Source organism: Mercenaria mercenaria, chromosome 2 (assembly GCF_021730395.1).
Source record: "Mercenaria mercenaria strain notata chromosome 2, MADL_Memer_1, whole genome shotgun sequence".
In the NCBI taxonomy this organism is placed as follows: domain Eukaryota; kingdom Metazoa; phylum Mollusca; class Bivalvia; order Venerida; family Veneridae; genus Mercenaria; species Mercenaria mercenaria.
In genome coordinates this window covers 61625794-61634151 of record NC_069362.1, presented here as the reverse complement: position 1 = coordinate 61634151, position 8358 = coordinate 61625794, and the positions used below count along the sequence as shown (strand labels likewise).

Below are 8358 nucleotides of genomic sequence, written 5' to 3'. Positions count from 1 at the left end.
AAAAAAAGGCACTAACCCTTACCCTCAAACCACTGCCAACCATTACATTACTGAAATACTGTTGAAAAACAGGCACTAATCTCTCCCCCTCCCCTCAAAACCACTGCCAACCATTATATTACTGAAATACTGCGGCAGAAATGGCACGAAACCCTCCCCTCAAACCTACTGCCAACCGTTACATTACTGAAAAAGGCCAACACTACATTAAACTACCCCCCCCCCCCCCCCCTCCCTATCAAACCCACTGCCATCCATTACATTAATGAAATACTGTTGAAAAAAGGGGCAATAGCCACTACCCTCAAACCTCTGCCAACCATTACGTTACTGAAATACTGTTGAAAAAAGGCACTGACCTCACCCCTCTATCCCACTGCCAACCATTACATTAATGAAATACTGTTGAAAAAAAAGGCCCTCAAACTACTGCCAACCATTACATTACTGAAATACTGTTGGAAAAATTTGTATTTCTACCCATAGATTTACATATTATAACTTAAGAGTAATATGTACTTGCTACTGTATTGCAGGACAAATGTTCAGACAACTGACTTGGATTAGCCTATAATATAGTAATAAGTCAACTTACTATCATATTGCAGGCTAAAATTATAGCTTCTTGAGTTACTACTTTATTGCAGTGTAAATTTTTGTATATTAATTAATGTAATATTTTCCTGTAACATTCACATGATAAGTATTTCATAAAACTAAAGTGAAAAACACAAAAAGGTCATTTTTGGTAAAATATGTATTACTACCATATTGCGTTGAACCCTCGAGCTGCTTTAATGATAGTCATGGCTCAATCTTTAAATAGAATTTTTAACACCCTATGTAATGGATTTCCACCAAACTTGGTTTATGTAATCCTTGGAGTGTTCTCACTCAGTTGTTCTTGGCCTCTTTTAGGTTGCACTTGATTACTTTGCAAGTCCATAAAGGTAAAAACGAAAATCCTTAAGATGACTTCTGATGATTTTCATCAAACTTGGTCAGAAGCATCCTTACCTGAGCATTTTTTTTTTCCTAAAATTTTCAACTTGTTTTGTTATACTGAACTGTCAAAACTTAAACACTGCTGCTTTGATTTATTTAGAGATGTTCTGTATGAACTAGTCTAGTTGATTTGAATGGGGTTCAAAGGAAATTTATCATTCATGAAACATTGTGTAATACAGTCATATATTCAAGGTCAAATAGTCAGGGTCAGGTGAGAGACTTAGGGAACTGCAGTGTCATTGTTACCATTATTGTTGACGGCTACACCCTGTGTTTCTTTATAAATATGTCAAATTTTACAATTTTTCTATTATGATGTTTTTTTCTTGTTTATTTGTCCCCTACTGGTTGGAAACCAGTTGGGGACTTCAGGATTTCATTTTTCCGTCTGTCCTCCTGTCTGCACTTTTGTGACTGGTCTGTACCTGTGATATACATCAAGGGATTTAAATATTACTTGGCACAAATGTTTCACATAATAAGAAAATATCTTGGCAAAACTTTGACACCAAGTCCATAGCTCAAGGTCATACTTTGTGATTAACAATAAACAAGGTCTTTTTTCCTGTCCAGTGTGTAATTCAACCATCCATCAAGGGAATTTTACTATTACTTGGTACAAATGTTCCCCATTGATTCTTGTCCAGTCTAGAACCCTGTCATCTGTTGAGGGATTACAATATTACTTTGCACAACTGCCAGACCTCAAGGTCAAAGGTTAATGTCAAACTTGGAAGTTAAGGGCCATTAGGGTTTTTCCTGTCCAGTCTATAACTCTATCATCCATGAAGGGATGCACATTTTCCCCATGTAATGTGCAACATGCAGACACCTAGATCAAAGGTCAAGGTCACACTGTAAGGTCAAAAGTCAAAAGTTGTTTTCCCTGACCTGTCTTTAACTCTGCCATCAATCAAGAGACTTTAATATTATTTTCACAAATTTTCCTCATTGAGATAACATGGCATGTGCATCCCTAGCTGAAAGGTCATGGTCACACTCAGATGTCAGAGGTCAATAAGGCTCTTTTTTCACATCAGGTCCATGACTCTGTCACCATCAAAGGACTTTTATGTTACTTGGCTGAAATGTTACCCACAACATCCAGATCACTAGCTCAAAGGTCACATTTGGAGTTCAAAAGTAAACATTGCTCTTTTCCTGTTGGGTTTGTGAAGTATTTTAGGTCATTTGTTTTCTTACCACTTACACATCAGTCACCTTCTAGTAGGGGACTTTGTATTGCATTGCAATACTTCATTCACTTGTTTTACCCCCAAATACAAAGTATATGGGGGTGATATTAGAGTCACGTATGTCAATCTGTTGGTCTGTCCATTCATCTGTAATTTGTATCTGCACCAAATCTTTTTAACCACTTAGGAGATGTTCATAAAACTTACATCAATTATTTACCTCATCAAGTTGATGTGCAAACTGCACAACTTGGATCACTAGGGTCAAGGTCACACTCGATGATCAAATATCTCAACTTCATGTCTGCTCTATATTGTCTAAATAGCTTTGAAGATTTTCATAAGTGCAGCTGCATAACCCAGGTTACTAGGTCCAAGGTCACATTTGTAGGACGAAGTCAAGGGTCTAATAGCCTAACTTCAAGTATTCACTACATATCTTCTAAGCCACTTGTAAGATTCCATAAATTTGCATCAGTTGTTTATCTCAGCAAGACATGAAAAGCTTATGGCAGGGGTCGTAAATCCCAAGGTCAATGTCACACAGAGTTCAAAGATTAAATATTTTGAATTAGCATCCAAGAGTCCACTAATTATCTTCTTCATCACTTGAATTAGCAACAGTTGGGAACCTCATCTAGGTGACAGAGTTCACCAGCCAGGTCACCTTTTCAAAGGTCAAGATCTCAGTTGTAGGTCAGAGGTCAAATAATTTCTTTTCTCTTTCATAACTTTTAGATCATTCAGAATATTTTCATAAAATAGCATCAAATATTTACTTCAACAAGGTGACAAGCAGAGTTGACATTTAAGGTCACTAGGTCAAAGGTCAAGGTCACACTTAGAGGTCTAGATCAAATAGCTTAAATTAAAACTATGTCCACTCCTGACACTTGGTTTTTCATGAAACTAGCATCTGTTGTTGACATGCAGTGTGTGCAGCGTACGTCACTAGTTAAAGGTCATGGCTGTACTTAAAATACAAAGATCATCACAAACATTTTAATTCCCTGTATCAAAGCATTGTCTTGGGTATGAATAGCTTTTACTGATAACTTTAGTTTTTCGCTGATACAACTGCAAGAAAGGATCAATGCAGACATTTATGTCATGCTTTGTTGTTTTATAAAACATCAAGTGAACATGAAAACTGCAACGTGACCACTCTGTCAGTGCCAATTCCCACAAATGTTTGCGGAAACAGCCATTTCCCCCATCAACTGACCTGTTCAGTATGGTAGTGTTACCCTTTTCCAACGAATGCACTCAGGTTTTTCTGTCAACCCTGTGATTTAACTCCGATACTGGAAAGGAATTTCTTACCTTATTCTTGTTCCATGTGGATTCGGCCATTTAATTCATTGCTATTTAACGCTTCTTTCACCTCACACTAGGCATCATTACCGTAGATCGGTGTTACTGGTTGAATGAGGTGAAATTAATGTCAGTTCTAAATTCAGCACTTCTGTGTATCGAGCTTGAAAATGGGAGTGTACTGTTTCATGTTATCAGGCAACTGGTGTTTCTGCGAGTAATGTTATGGTGAAGACATCATGTTCTTTCCATAATCAGGAATTTCCTTATTTAGTCATTCTTATCACAGATAATTTAGTCAAATGTATACTGGGGCAGATGTCAGACTGTCCGCCGATTGGTCTGTCTGTCAGTTGGTCTGAAGACCAATCAGTTTTAGGACGATAACTCAAGAAAGGTTGGGCCTAGGATCATGAAAGTCAGTAGGGAGTTTGTCATGACCAGCATTTGAAATCAGTAGGTCCAAGGGCAAAGGGCAAAGTGACCTGGAACAGTTAAATGGTTTCCAGATGACAACTAAAGAATGCTTGAGCCTAAAAATCAAGACAGTTAAAAAGGGAGGTTAGTCTGAACAGCAGATAAACCTGTTGCTTTTGAACTTAATAAGCCCAAAGGGCAAGGTCACAGTGACCCGAAATAGATAAACAGTTACAAGACGATAAATTGTGAACGCTTGGACCTAGGATCACGAAACTGAAAAGGGAGGTTGATCATGACCATTAAATGACCACTAATGATCTTGAGATGAGTAGGCCAGTAGTCAGAGTAACAGTGACCTTGGACAGTTAAACAGATTATGGATGATAACTTGAGACTGCTTGGGCCTAGGATCACAAAATTTGATAGAGATGTTGGTCATGACCAGCTACTGATTTTGAGATCAGTTGGTCAAAAGTCAAGGTCACAGTGTCTCGGAACAGTTAATCAGTTTCAGAATGATAACTTGAGACTGCTCTGGACTAGGTCACGAAACTTTATTTGGAGCTTGATCATGACCAGCAGATGACCCCTATTGATATAAAGATCAGTAGGTCAGTGGTCAGTGGTCAAGTGATCAAAGTCACAGTGGTCCAGAACAGATAAACTGTTTTTGGACGATAATTGAGAATGTTTGGGTCCAGGATCAAGTAACTTAATAGGGCAGTTGATCATGACCAGTAGATGGCTCCTTTTTGATTTTGAGGCCAGTAGGTCAAAGATCAAGGTCACTGCAGCCCAGAACAGTTAAACCATTTCTGGACAAAACTTGAGCTTAAGATAACAAAAATTAATAGGGAGGTTGATCTTGAACAGCAAATGACCCCTATAGATTTTGAGGTCAGAACAGCAAAGATCAAGGTCACATTGATCCATGAGAATGCTTCGGTTTAAGATCACATTTGATATGGAAGTCACTAAATGACTGGTACATCCATAGGTCAAACGTCAAGGTCACAGTGACCCGGAACATTTAAACAGTTTCTGGATAATAACTTGAGATTGCTTTGGCCTAGAATCACATAACTTGAATTACTGAATCCATCAAGGGGGTATACTGTGTGTTATTAGATCTTGTTAAGGTGGCTCTGCACATTTGGATCAAAAATTTTTCTACAATGTAGAATTTGATTAAACTGTGATTTTTCAAAACTGCACAATATATCAAGAGAATTGAGCAAATAAAACATATAGGGGCGTGTGCTTTATTTTTTGCTAGACTGATTTGAAAAATTTGGACCTCAAAGCTATTTTTTCATAATGGGAGTCTATGGCAAAAATCATAGCTTTCATAACATTTTCCCTAATAGAATTTTTTCTACAATGTAGATTTTAATGAAACTTCTCACAGTTGTAAATAAACAATGTTGCCTATAATGTGGGGAAAAAAATGTATAGGTCCGTGTGCTTTTTTTTGAAATATTTGATCAGGATGAAAGTGACCCACACATTTCACCCTAATTTTTAAAGACATTATTTCGAATTATTTAACTGTCAGTTGTTTTAATATCTAAATTTTAACTTTAAAAGTTAGTAACAAGCCCGTGTAAAAAATTAAGTCACAGGTTTTCCATTATTCATAAAATGATTTTCATTTCCGTTCACCGAATCCAGGCTTTATTTTATGTTTTCCGGATAAATGACGTCACGCCATCACTTCCGGTTTATCAAACGTGCAGAACTACCTTAAGAATCCGAAATACACTGCAATTACATTTTAAGTCATCTGAACTTCTACAGGTCAGAATTACACCAAATTTGGTCAGTATGATTCTTGCAATGACCTCTATCAAATTTTTTCAAATGGCTTACCTTGATCCATTTAAGGGGCTGTAGAAAAAAAAACTTAAAAGAAATTCTCCTCAAGAACCACTTAATGGATATTCATCAAACTTTGATAGTAGCATCATTATAAGGTCATCTCCCAAGTATGTTCAAATGGGGGCACTTGGCCCCTTAGTTAAGGGTTGCCAGAGCTTAAATTAGAAATACATTGTAATAACTTCTTCTCATGAACCATTTGATGGATATTCATCAAACTTTGTATGTGGCTTTATAATAAGATCCTCTCCGTATTTTGTTTAGATGAGGGAACTTGGCCTCTTTTAGGGGCTGCTTGAGACAAAATTAGAAGAAAAAAAACTATAAACAACCTCTTCTTAAGAACCTTGTGAAGGATCATTATCAAACTTGGTCTGCAGCATCATTGTAAGGTCTGGTCCCAAATTTGTTGCAATAGGGGCACTTGGACTCTTTTTGGGGTCACTGGTACTGAATATATGAATTGGAGAGCCAAAAATAGAAATGCCTTTAAAAGACAGCTTCTTATGCTGTAGCAACATTATAAGGTGCTTTCAAATTGGGGCATTTGGTTGCTTGAGCCAAAATTAGATGTACCATAAAATGACTTCTCTTGAACTGAGTGAAGGATCTTCATCAAACTTGGTATGTAGCTTTATTATAAGGTCCTCCCCAAATTTTGTTTAAATTGGGGCACTTGACCCCTTTTAGCTTCTGCTTGAGCCAAAATTAGAAAAACCTAGAAACAACTTTTTCTTATGAGCAATTAGCAATTGTTTCACAGATGAGTTGATGTTGGTTTTGTTGCAAACATTCAAGTATAGTTAAATTGTACCACTTCAGTTACTTCAGTAATACTAATTTTAAATTATTGTTTATTACAAAGCAATTACTAGTAATACGTACTAGTTTTTTTCTCTGTTTTCTTTTGGAGATTTCTGACCTTTGCAAATAAGGGATTTAAATAGGTAAAGAGAATTAAAGGTTGTCACTATAGGTTTATGAAATTTTTTTAAATTGTTTTATACATGTATGTGGTCTATAAAAACGTTCAGACTAATGCAACAACCTTTATTTAGATTGGTGTGTTTGAGATCTCTGGTGTTAGCAGTGTTTGTGTCAAAAATTGCACACCCTAAACCTCACAAATAATGTAAAATGAGAGAAACGACAGGGAAGAATGAAAAATATATTGATATAAAATGAAATATTGTAGAAGAAAAAAAAATCAACCCTTACCATGCTGGACACATGAATGGATCCATGCAGTCTAATCATGATCTGCACAGTTCACTATTCAGTCGGTGTATTTTGGTAAGCACCCCTTTTAACAGTCAGCGGTACTGTCCAAATTGGAAGATAAACAAGTCCATTATAGAAATATAGCATGATAAGGGCTAATTAATACGCATGAATGAAGGAATGAAGGAATATGAAATAGTAAATGAATATGCATGAGTGAAGAAATAACAGAATATGAATTAATAGATGAATGAATAAATGAACAGTGAACATGATGAATGAATATGAATAGGCATGAATGAAGGAGTGAATGAACAAATATATGTAAATGAATGAAAATGGATGAATGAAATTAATGAATAAATGAATATACATGATAAAATAAAAGATAGTATGTATTGAATAAATGTATATGCATGAATGAATATACCAAGTGAATGTGAATGAAAGGACAATGATACTGACATTTTCTTGTTGAAAAAAAAAAATTATCATACATGTATATGAATTGTTAATGTTTATCATATTTGGCATGAATGAAGGAGTGAATGAACAAATAAATGTGAATGAATGAAAATGGATGAATGAAATTAAATGTGAATGAATGAAAATGGATGAATGAATATACCAAGTGAATGAAATTAATGAATAGACGAACGTACATGAAAAAATGAAAGAAAAGATGGTACGTATGTATTGAATAAATGTATATGCATGAATGAATATACCAAGTGAATGTGAATGAAAAAACAAAGATACTGACGTTTTCTTGTTGAAAAATAAATTATCATACATGAATTATGAATTGTTAATGTTTAGCATATTTTCTGAAAATAATTGTAAATAATCTTGTAAATATCACCATTGTATTATGTTTTGTTGCATTTGTATTACCTTACAATATCTTTTTATAAATTGTGCAGATTAATAAAAAAGTAAATAAATATTTGTATTTGATTGTATGCATCCTCTGGTACAAAGAATAGTAGGTGTATAATACACTAGCTCAGCTCTGTTCTATGCTGTCTAAAATTCTAGCATGACATTATTGTCCCCCACCTTTTTATAAAGAAAAAATTGGGGACAGAAATAGGCTGCGTCCATCCATCCTTCCTTCTGTCCATCTGTCACACTTCATACCTGGTCCATAACTCCAAGGTCAAGGTCACACTTAGAGGTCAAAGGTTAACATGGTCGTTTTATGTCCAGTCAATAACCCTGCCATTCAAGAGGGACATAGAAATAGGCTGCATTCATCCACTTTCCTTCTATCCGTCTGTCACATTTCGTGCCTGGTCCATAACTCCAAGGTCAAGGTCAC

At 35.7% G+C, this 8358-nt stretch overlaps 1 long non-coding RNA gene across 1 annotated transcript; it reads left to right on the top strand.

The window, feature by feature from the left end:
• Positions 1-4134: 4134 nt before the first annotated feature.
• Positions 4135-7983, top strand: LOC128555159 (uncharacterized). Its single transcript, XR_008369851.1, has 2 exons — positions 4135-5077; positions 5687-7983. It is a non-coding gene; the product is annotated as an uncharacterized LOC128555159 (long non-coding RNA).
• Positions 7984-8358: the final 375 nt, after the last annotated feature.